Source organism: Chelonia mydas, chromosome 1, assembly GCF_015237465.2.
Source record: "Chelonia mydas isolate rCheMyd1 chromosome 1, rCheMyd1.pri.v2, whole genome shotgun sequence".
Lineage (NCBI taxonomy): Eukaryota > Metazoa > Chordata > Testudines > Cheloniidae > Chelonia > Chelonia mydas.
In genome coordinates, this window is record NC_057849.1 from 341,894,418 (window position 1) to 341,906,281 (window position 11,864).

At 45.0% G+C, this 11,864-nt stretch overlaps 1 protein-coding gene across 2 annotated transcripts in view; it reads right to left on the bottom strand.

Moving 5' to 3' along the window:
* Nucleotides 1-11,864, bottom strand: part of IL15RA (interleukin 15 receptor subunit alpha) — a 57,306-nt gene that overhangs the window by 44,577 nt on the left and 865 nt on the right. The gene's annotated exons all lie outside the window — the stretch shown is intronic.

Here is an 11,864-nt window from a genome sequence, read left to right on the forward strand (position 1 = left end):
GACCTCCTGAGGTCCCTTCCAACCCTGATATTCTATGATTCTATGACTTTCCCTGGGAGTTAGGTGCCTAACTTCATTAGGTCCCTTTGAAAATCTAAACCTCAAAGTCTAAAGGTGGATACCCAAAATTACAAACCACTTTTGAAAAACTGACCCGTGGTGAGTTGCCCAAGGTTATTTTGTAAGTTACTGGGAGAGGAAGGACTAGAAAAAATGGTTACTTTGGTTCTTTGAGATGTTCTGTCCATGAGATCCCACTCATGGTGTGCAGGTGCCCTATGCACTGGAGATGGGGCAGGGATGGAGACTGAAGTGGCACATACATCCTTGGCTGGGTCCAAAATTTCTTCATTTATGGGCATGGCAATGCAACCTTGAGAGACTGGTTGTAAGATATCAGATTGTTTACATGCTTTCTAAAGAGGAATTTCAAGACTTCTGCCATCTTTTTGAGATTGTCTTGAAATGCCTTACAGCCCTCAGTGACATCAGGGGCAGATGAAACCACTTCTTCATCCAGAGTGGAGGGTGAAAAATATAAAGGCATTGATGGATCCTCTTGTCAACCCATGTCCTCTCCTTCATTCTGAAGTTGCTGCTCCTCTGGAATGACATCCTCTCTGAGGCTCTTGAAGGAGGAAACTAGAAGTGATCCAGATACTGAGTATGCCCATGAATGCTTGTGTGGCCGGGTCTAGAAGCCATAAGAATACATTATATTTGACCAATGAGGTGGGATCCAAGAATGGGAATTTCAAGTATATGACCTCTGTAGAATTGCATTGTGATGAGAATCACTTTTATAAAAGTCCCTGTCTCTAGAGCAACCAGGAGAAAAGGTTTCCTGCTGGAAGCGGCCAAGGAAGAGGATGATGAAAATCCCTCAGTCGGAAGATTCATTCATTCATAGATTCCAAGGCCAGAAGGGATCACTGTCATCATCTAGTTGGACCTCCTGTATAACACAGGCCATAGAACTTCCCCAAAATAATTCCTAGAGCAGATCTTTTAGAGAATCCAACCTTGATTTAAAAATTGTCAGTCATGGAGAATCCACCACAAGGCTTGGTAAATTGTTGCAATGGTTAATTACTCTCACCGTTGAAAAATCACACCTTATTCCCAGTCTGAATTTGTCTAGCTTCAACTTCCAGCCATTGGATCATGTTAGACCTTTCTCGGCTAGATTGAAGAGCCCATTCTTAAATCTCCGTTCCCCATGTAGGCACTTACAGCCTATAATGAAGTCACCCTTTAACCTTCTCTTTGTTAAGATAAATAGGAGGAGCTGAGATCTTGGAGATTCTGAGGTGGGCTCCCAGATTTTCTCGGAGTCTCAGGTGAAGAGAGATCTGCATTACCAGTACCCAAGGTGGATTTTGAGATTGTAAACAGTGGAGAGTAGACTCCACTTCAGGTGGTCTCTGAGTTCCGCTGGGGCAGTGCTGGACACCTCCACTGAAACGGTCAGTACCCGAAATGTGTGCACTGTGGAAAGTGGTACCAAGTGAATCGGCACCGAGTGAGTCAGTGCCAGTGTGCTGGCTGGTGCCACTGGATCTTTAAATTATCGATACCCCAGATGAGACTGAAACAAACAGCCTCATGATCCTCAGTGCCAATAGTTGCTCCAAGGGAACGATTTTTGTTTGGTGAGGATTGGTGCTGAGTTCGATGACATATCATATACCGACTTCCCCGATGCAGAACTAGTCGAGTCTATAGTGATCTATGGCTTTTTCTTACTCAGTACCAGAGGTGTGGACTGGCGCTGAGAAGCAGCTGTGCTTCTTCCACAAACAACAGGGGTGCCTCACTGCTCCGAAGGCTTCTGAGATACAGTCTTTGAGCTCTTGGATGAAGCATGAGCTCTCTTCAATCCCCAAGAGCCCAGAGCAATGTCTCTTGTAGATGGAGAACTAGAAGCATGAGGTTTTAAGGAAGGGGCAGGCACCTCTTCTCTCTGGATCACTCCCAAATCAGACACTTCCCTCACAGACTTTTCCATCCCAAAAAGTCCCAGATGGGCCTCCCTTGATTTTTGGGTGTGTTTTGGGCATAACCGATTAGTTGCACACGTTGTGGGGATAGGGATCTCCCTGAAACAAAAGGAACACTGATTGTGTCTGTCAGTCAAGGGAATTGCCGGGTCTCATGTTGGGCGACCTAGGTTTGACCATGAGGCTGATAACCCCGATACCAGTCCTACTCTAACCTAACTCTAATCGAAAACTATAGATACTTTTTTCCACCAGCCTAAATGAGTAAACTATAACCAGCAACAATAAAATAAGTACAGTCACAATGGTAAACACTATGTAGCAAGCCTACCTTGAGCAACTGTGGGGACACTGAGGTTGTTCCAACTTGCTGCCAGTGGTGGAAAGAGGGAACTGAGGAGCATCTGGGATCGCTCCTCTCTTTACACCCTTGGGAAGGGGAGGAGGAGGGCAGGTGAGGAACGCACACAGCCCCCACAGATAATGCTGGTGAAAACGTTATCAGCTCCTGCCCATAGGATGCCTGTGCACCATGAGTGGGATCCACACGGACAAATATTTGAAGAAGAACCTAGGAATCTGACTAGGGTTGCCAATTTATGTTGGATGTACTCCTGGAGATTTCATCACATGACATACTCTTTAATTAAAGAGTAAACTTTAATTCCTGGAGGCTCCAAGCCAATCATGGAGGGTTGGCAACCCTAATCCAGACTTCCAGTCCCTGATTTAGACACTCAGTTCATAGACTTTAAAGCCAGAAGGGAGCTGTGATGAGGCATATGCCCTACGCTGGCAAATGAAAGGTTAACCTGGGGTGGGAGTAGCAGTGGTGGGGTTAGGCTCAATTCAGTATCAGGCCCAGTTGAGGAGGAGGATAGGGCTCCATGAAGACAGGCCTGAATCAATGCAGGGGGAAGACTCTGGAGTCAGGAGGCTGTGGGAGAGGCTGTTAGGGGCTCTCCTTAGTAGTGGACTAGGGAAGAAGCTGCACATGGAGACAGAACTCCAGAGTGGGAGTAATGGAGGCTGCAGCCCTATGAGAGACACTGATAACTGGGGGGAATGCCTGCAATGCTGTGTCTTGGCTCAAGGGGGCACCCCAGCAATGAGTTCCCCCCCATTAGAGGACCATTATGATAATTTAGTCTGATCCTGCATAACACAAGACACACACCATTGACTTTCATCCAATTGTTCCTACACTGGGTTTCATCACTTGTGGTTGAATGTTCCCACACAGTATGCAATGTAAAACGTTGGCCACTTTGAACAAGTCTGAACATCCAGGACAACAGCCAGAGTTAGCCCAAATGCTTTATTCGCAGCTAAGTTTCAGGATGGAAAGTCATCTGCTTTGGCCCCCATCCCATCCCTCTCTGCCTACCTTGGGTTTCCAGCAGCTGCTACTGTATAATAACTCCTTTCTGTTAACATATGCCAGTACTGCTCTCTCCAACCATTCGCTCCCACAGTGTGGCAGGAAACCTATTTGTGTCTAAAGTGTTTAGTCTTGTGCCTGCAGTAGATTCTAAACACCTTAGGGCAGAGACTGTCTCTAGATATTTGTGAAGTGCTGAGCGCTCTGTTGATGTTCAATAAATTATACTAATTAAGCCCAAGTGTCTTTTCAAAGCCCAAAACCCCCCCCCAAAAAACAAACCACAGCCTAAGTGAGCATTAGGGCTCTGAGGGGTTTGTTTAATATTTGATCAGTTGAGTGAAACACGCACCCTGCCATGGCTAAAAGCTTGTGAACTCTGATTCCCTGGAATGCTTTCCACTATCTGACAAGGACAGGCATGAAGCTGGTGTCCCTAGTGCTCTTCTATTAGACACAACCTGGCATGCCAGGCAGTTAATGTTCTCCCAGGTGCATAGTGCCACGGAACTATTTTTGGCAGGTTAGCCCTACATCCCTACCTGTGTTTTAACTGCCAAATAAAAAGGAGGGTTGTTGTTCTTAGGAGATCATGCGTGTAAAACCATTGTGAAGACAAGGCACTGTGGTTTTACAATCAGGTCAACCCAGGGCAGGGGGCATAGTGCTGATGATGGCTGGTGACAGCATGGGAAACATTGTAAGTGCCTTGTCTCCGCTCAGGATTTAACAGCAAGATAACTAGAACACATTTGCTATCTCCGTGTTAAAAATACCGCACTTTCTGTGTCACTGAGGACCAAGTCCCTCTCTCTCACTTTCCATGGATGCTGCTTAGCGCAGGTGCCAAATCCGTGGGAGCTCTAGGGCTCAAACACCCATGGAAAAAAAACAGCGGGTACTTAGCACCCACCAGCCACAGCTGACCGCCAACCAGCTGTGCGGTGGCTGGTGGGAGGAGCCTGGGGGCGGGCTGAGACGAAGGAGCAGTAGGGCCTCAGAAGAGGGGGCAGAGCGGGAGTGGGAAGAGGCGGAGCGAGGGCGGGGCTTCAAGAGCAGAGCAGCGGCAGGAGTAGGCGAAGCAAGGGCAGGGCCTCGGGGAAAGACATGGAGTGGTGGTAGGGCCTTGGGCGGAGCACCCATGGGGAGGAAAACGTCAGTGCCTGTAATGCTTAGGCACACACCAATGGGTACAAACAAGTTTAATCTGTAGAAAACTGTCAATTTTCAGGGACTTACAAGTCCGACTGCTGCTGAGACTAGTCTGAAGTTGGGATGGTTCCCAGCAGCTTTTCCGGAGCAAGTCTCACTAAGCCATTCCCCTCTGCTGCTGGAAACACTCTCTGGTCCCCCGCCTGTGCTCCCCCTTCCCTTTCCCCCCTACTAGTGCATTCCGATGCCCATGACAGATCCCAGGGATGGGCAGCGCAGGTCACACGGATGGGCTTATGGTAGCTTCTGCACAGTCACTTCATAGAGAGCAGTAGATCCATTTTGTTGTTGCCTTAAATCAATAATGCCACAGCCTCTCTGTAAGCCTAGGTTATACAGAAGCCCGTGGAGATGCTCTGAACATAAGCATTGTCCTAGCAGTGCAGGACAACTGGCCCAAACAGCAGTTCGGTGCCTATGGGCTTGTCTACACTCAAAATGCTACCGCGACATTACTTGAGCTGACCAGATGGGGTCTCCCGTTGGCGTAGGTAATCCACCTCCCTGAGAAGCGGTAGCTAGGTTAACAGAAGAATTCTTCCATTGACCTAGCGCGGTCTACTGTAGGGATTAGGTCAGTTTAACTATGTTGCTCTGGAGTGTGAATTTTTCATGACCTAAATTTTTAGTGTAGAGCAGGCCTCAGTTCCGTTTCTGCCTCTACCATCGATTCCTTTTGTTGCTTAATCTCCCTGGCATGATCAGGAATATACTTAACTTTAATGGGATTTAAGCATGGGTTTAAAATTAAGCCTATGCTTAACTGCTTTCCTGAAGAAGGGCCTTAATTCAGTCTGTAGAGAAGAGATAATAATTATGTCTTGTTTACTTTAGAGTAATAACTTCAGAACAGTGACTCATATGTGCAACATGTGGCAGAATAGGGTCCTGATGTTGGTGTAGCTTCCAGTCTCTCCTGTAAACTCCAGAATCACAAATACTGCAACCTATATATTCATCTTCATTTAAATTGGAATTAATTGTCAAAGATGTATATGGGTGACCAACAGGCTGTACAGGCCTTTAAGCACATTTCCAACAGAGTATGAAAGAGCCATGACTATGATGTCATAATCGCAACCTCTCTTGTGTATTATTGTTGACAAAGCCCACTATATCTCAGTGCTTAAATAACAATGAGCTAAGAACACAGATGCCTCATTGGCAGTCACCTGAGATTTCCCATCAACCCACTGGTGCATTAACTCTTTCTCAGTAATATGGCGTTTCGATCAACTTGAAAATATTTATACACAACACCTCCAGATGTTTTCCTCAGACACACTTAGATTCTTATGGTACAAATATACTTTGGTTTTAGTCCTTTCTCAAGGTGATCTTTCAAGGGCATCATAAGTTGGATATCAGGTTCAGGTGGGGAGAAAAAGGAGGCAGTAGCTGATCAAGACGTCTGCATTTTGTGTAGCAATTTCTTTGTATGCTGTACATAAACAATACAGTATACAGAGAAAGGAGTGTTATTCAATAGATGTAGCACTTGGCTTGGGGATCAGTTTTCAGTACTGTTCTCAGCAACCATGTAAGGATTCATACGACTAGAACCCAGGTCCACAGAGCCTGGAACAACTGAGGTGCCTTTGTTGCCACCAGATCACATAGAATGATAGCCAAGGAGCACTGGGAAACTAGGCGCCCCGGGCCATATCACTCAAACAGGCCAGAGCAACAGCACCCTGTGGCTTCTGATTGGCCAATGGTCACTATTTAACCCTGAGGGTGGTGTAGGAAATTGCCTGGGTAACATGCAGACTTCTGGCTAGCTGTGATGCCAGGCCTCACCTTGCTTTCTGATCTCCAGTCTCTGGCCCCAACCCGATTCCAGCCTGATAACTATCTCTGATTCTGACTCTTTCCTGTTGATCCCAGCTTGCTGACTACTGCCTTGTGACCATCCTTGACTTGTGGCCATCAGCCCAGCTGCGGCTGCTAGGCCAGACTGCCTGTGCCCTAGTCTCTTACAAACCATGGGCAAGTTACGTTACCTTCCCTGTGCCTCAGTTTCCCCACATGTAAAATGGTGCTAATGATACTGGCCTTCCTCGGTCAAGCACATTGGAACCTATACATGAAAAGTGCTAAGTATTATTATTTATTAATTGACACTAGAACATACCATTTGAACATCTGTGTTGGGAGAATTTATGACCAAAGTAGTTAAGGACTCCGGAAAGTTTTCTCTAGATCTCCTAGACCTCATGATGTGTCTGTCAGGCTGAAAGTACAGGACAACCTTACACCCACAATGCTGTATAACACCTATGTGTGCTTTATACATATTGATTCATCCTGGACTGAAAGGAAAGCAATAACAACACCACCTTGCTCTTATCTAGTGCTTTTCATCAATAGATCTCAAAGCATTTTACAAAGGAGGTCAGTATCGTTATCTCCAATTTACAGGTGGGGAAACTGAGGCACAGAGCAATGAAGTAACTTGCCTAAGGTCACCGAGCAGGCCAGTGGAAGAGTCAAGACTAGAACACAGGTCTCCTGAGTCCTAGAGGCTGATGCTCTAGCTAAATAACACAAGCTCAACTACTGTCAAAGGCATTTTGATAGAAATTACAGAAATTAACCAGACTCTGTTTAAATAACTGTGTTTACAGCTGTGAAATCCATGGGGCCTGATTCTGATCTCACAGTAGTGTTGTGGCCGGGGTCCCAGTGGGGAACCAGCTGTGGTCACTCAGGGTGAACTGCAAAGAATGGGGCAGACAATCCCCATAAAGCTGGTGGATATTCCAATACTTAGATTTACCAAGCCAGCATAAAACAGCTTCTTTATTACCTTACTAGTTACTCAGAAGTCCAAACAACACAGTTCCCTTAAAGTGATCCAGCCTCAGGCCTCCATCTAGGTACCCACGTCAAATATGATGAAAATTTCTGAAAATCTTATTTCATCATATAAAAGAAAAGGCTCTACCAATCCCAAAGGATCGGACATGTTACCTCCCAGGTTAATGAATATTCCAGATCTTACCCAAATACACGCTACAGCCAATTCTTATTAACTACACTAAAATTTATTAAAAAACAAAAAAGAGAGAGTATGGTTAAAAGATCAATATACAGACAGAAAGGAGTTCAATTCACTGACGTTCAGATTCACAGCATAGATGGTGAGCTTTGTAGTTGCAAAGAGTTCTTTCAGAAACAGTTACTCTGAAACAGTTCATAGGTTATAGTCCAATGTCCAAATATCACATTCAGGGCATACCAGCATAACTGGGACCTCAGTCTTGCAACTCAAGTTTTTCCGATTGAAGGGTAAGCAGATCTGAGATGACAGAATCAGGACACAAGGATCTTTTATACAATTGCATGTCCTTTGACAAGTTGGAGTTCAAAAGGTAATTAGGATAACTTTTAAAGAGGTCCATCACCGGTACTTAGCTATAGAATTAACATAAGGCCATTTGCTTGTTCCTCCACCATTCACAGTACATTTCAAAGACGGATGAATACTGAGATATCCCTTGTTTACAATTCATTTAAATGCTAGGATCTTCTTTTGACCTCTGAATTATCAGAATACAGCACAGACAGGGATTGTTGATTACACTGTCCACCCTACTCATACATATGCAGATACACAAAAACACAATATTATCTCCCCACATGTCTTTTGAGGGTTATCTATTTTGCAGGATGTTTAACCTCTTCTAGCCACGTGTCACAAGTGTAAAACCACTGAAGTCAATGCAGTTACACTGGTGTAATATGAGTGCAAGTTGAGACTGGAATCAGTTCCTAAATTCCACAAGGAATCCACAGTCTCACCACGACTCTGCATGCTCGTGAGCAATCTCAGCAGAATGGGACAGTGACTGAATATGCCTGAAGCCTGGACTATTCTCATGCCAGACCTGGTCCACTGCAGCCAGGACAGAGGCATGTTGCTAGGGCAACATAGGGGAAGCCTGTACTGCTGCTAGCACTCTATTGCATTGTTCAGTCACAGAGACGGTCACCTGTCACTGTTTTCTCTCATACAGCTTGTATTTATATGTTTGGCAAATTGCCAATGATCTGCCGGTGGCCGCTAGACCTAATAGCATCCCCAGTTTAAAGATGATCAGCAAAGGGGAAAAATCAAGGGGGTCTTTGATCCTCTTTGATATATAAATATGGTCTGAGCAACATGTGTGTGGCAGGGGAGAAGTGGGCAGTTAAGGGTTTTTGGTGGTGTTTTTCCCCTGTGGTTTTATATATATATATATATATACACACACTAGAAATTCAGAGCTGGTCTACTCTGGACAACTGGAGAACTCATAGATTTCTGACAGCAGAGATACTGTCTGCTTAAGTTAAATCTGATTAATTGAGAGGGGGACAAGGTTTTTATTTACACTATGTAAAGCTCTTTGGTTATGTTAATACTTATTTCACTAAAACACTTGGGAGAAAAGCTGGTTTGTTAATGATGCAGAACCCTCGCCCCTTCCATTAAGGGCTGAAAAAGCATTCAATACATATCTTTGTGGCTCGCAACCAGTCCTCTGTCAAAACCAGGGATGACCAGACTTAATATTTCTGGTATTTTTAAGGTTAAAAAAGCAATAAGGGAGGAAAAAATACTTTACAGGCCATTTTTATACATAAGCAAAATAGCACAAACACAATTTTTAATCCCTTGCAAGTCACCTTTGAAGGAGACACTTGAGAACTTCTCCAGGAAAGTTCCTCAACTATAGCATTTGCTTTTCTCTTTGGTCTGACATTTCCTAGTTATTCTGACTCCAGGACATGCTCGAAAGGTTGATCTTGTTTTCCCCAGGATTTTCTGGGCAAGGTGGATTAAGAACTTTTATGCAGCCTGCTAGAATCATAGATCCATAAGGTTAGAAGCGACCGCTAGGGTCATCTAGTCTAACCCCCTGCCAAGATTCAGGATTTGTTGTGGGACATTGTTTGAGTGTCGAGGGCTGTTTATATGATTATTGTACAGAGGCTCTGGCAGTAAAGGCAGTCTATTCTGGATGTTTATCTTTGATCATTTTAAATTGTAGTTTAAGTGCCTAGAGTCCAACTAGTTGTCTTTTATAAATGGAAAGAAATGAATGAATTTATGCCAATGGCCTTGCCCAGGTGTAAGTGAGTGCAGCATTTGAGGCCCTTAAGTTTCCAAAATATGAGTAACAAAAGTGTTTAAAATCACTTCTGGGGGGCGGGGCGCAGCGGAGTATGGAGGAGGAATGTGCAAATATTTCCTTTTGGCAAGTGGGCCCAACTTGGTTTCAGCTTACTTACGCTTCCTCCATCCCCCATGATAACAGTTTGAAACATTTATTCACAGCCAGCTGTCTGTGTCTTTCAGCAAAACGCCCTATTTCCTCCACTCTTTGCTCCCTGAATATTTCCCTCCTCTCCCTACTCCAGTAACTAAATATCAGCGTGAGAAAGCTGCACCCACTGTTCTCCTTGGATCTATTCTATTCGGATCTACAGAGGTTCATATACTGTCCTCATCATCTGAGCAGCTGACTATCCTTCTGGTAGCGCATCATACAACGAGATTAACAAGGCTAAAGGAAATGAGCAGGAGTCACGTTGCAGCGACAATTCTGCCACCCTTTTGCCCAACGCCATGTGAGCTCAGCTCTGCACCTGACTCTGGTGGAGAAGAGAAAGAAGCAGGATGGATGACACACACTTTCCCTCTCCCTCCGCTTGGAGGAGACTAGCTGCTCTAACTTCACCCAGTCCAGTGCTGCCCACTCATACTATGGTTGGCTTTGTGAAGGGGCACAAGGACAAGGAGGGAAGTGAAGACTCCTTGCATCCCTCTCCCCTTCGCGCACTCACACAGGGTCAACCGCAGTCTGACTCCCCTTATTCAAAGTTTCATCCAACTCATCTCCTTTTGGGTGGGAAATTGATTACAGGGGGCTCCTAAATGTATTCCGGAAAGAGGATTCTCTTCTCCCATCAAATCCTAGAAATTCTGCAATGCGCGCAGTGCCCGGTGGCTCTGATTTCAAGCCAGGTTTCATACAGTGAGAGGCAGTATTCACCTAATTACAGCAAACGCCCCTCATTTACAGTCCACCAAAAAGCTGGTTGCACATTTAACCATGGGAATCAGCTTCCAAGTGAAAGATCTTTGTTAGGTATAGTACAAAGGTTAAAACAGCTGATGGCATCAACAGAAGCTGGCAGAGTGTCACAAAGTGTGAAAGCAAAGGATATGCAGTTAAGACGTTGTAAAGTTGCATAACTGCATACTTGTATTAGATATCCTGTGAAATTATTTGAGGACTTCAGTAAGCTCAGACATAGGTGAGAGGTTTATTGCAAGAGTGGGTGGGTGAGATTCTGTGGCCTGCATTGTGCAGGAGGTCTGACTAGATGATCATAATGGTCCCTTCTGACCTTAATATCTATGTATCTATGTATAAATGTGCTATGTTGGGTAACATATTCAAGTTATACATAATTTACTTCTATGAATTTTGTTGTTGGTTTCTTTATGAAAATTAAGTTAAAAAAAAAAACCACCAATAAATAAAATGTCCCGACAGGTAGTCACATAGAACAGCTGAGGTAAGTTTGAGGGGTACAAGTAGAAGTCAACAGATTGAGATGTGGATGTGCACAAACACGGGTGCTAAATCTGATGTGGAACAGTGCTCCATGGGCAACATCAGTTCTGCTGTGTCCAGGAGCACCAGCAGCTCTGGAACGTTGCTCTTGGCAAGCGCCATCAGACGTGCATCTTTACAGTAACAGAGTCAACAACAGAAAAAGAAACAAGAATCTGATTCAAAGCAGCAAATACCCTAGCTGGACACAGGGCTGCCTGAAGTCTGAACAGACCATAGCCCCAAGCCTGCAAGTTGCATATAGGGCATGCATGAGGTCAGTACCATATCAGTATGTCACCTACAGCACAAATATATGTTACAATACACTGGTCACTGGTTCAACATCAGGTACCCAGAATTCCCCAAGGCCCCCACATCAGCACCCAGATCTGAATGCATGGCATGGGGAAAAATGCAAGATAAACCTGTGGATTTTCAGTCGTTTGGGAAGCACTTTCCTGGGTGATAGCCTCCTTAAAGGGGTGGAAAAGGGCTCCCACAGAATTCCTACGAAGGGCTCCTGCTGCCACCCCTAGTGGATCCCTTTTCCACCCCACTAAGGAGGCTTCCTAAACAGACAGCCCTATCCCAGTAGGCATTTTAGAGGACAATGCCTCAGCAGGGGACAACGGTTCCCAAAGCTCCCTGGTGCACAGGAGG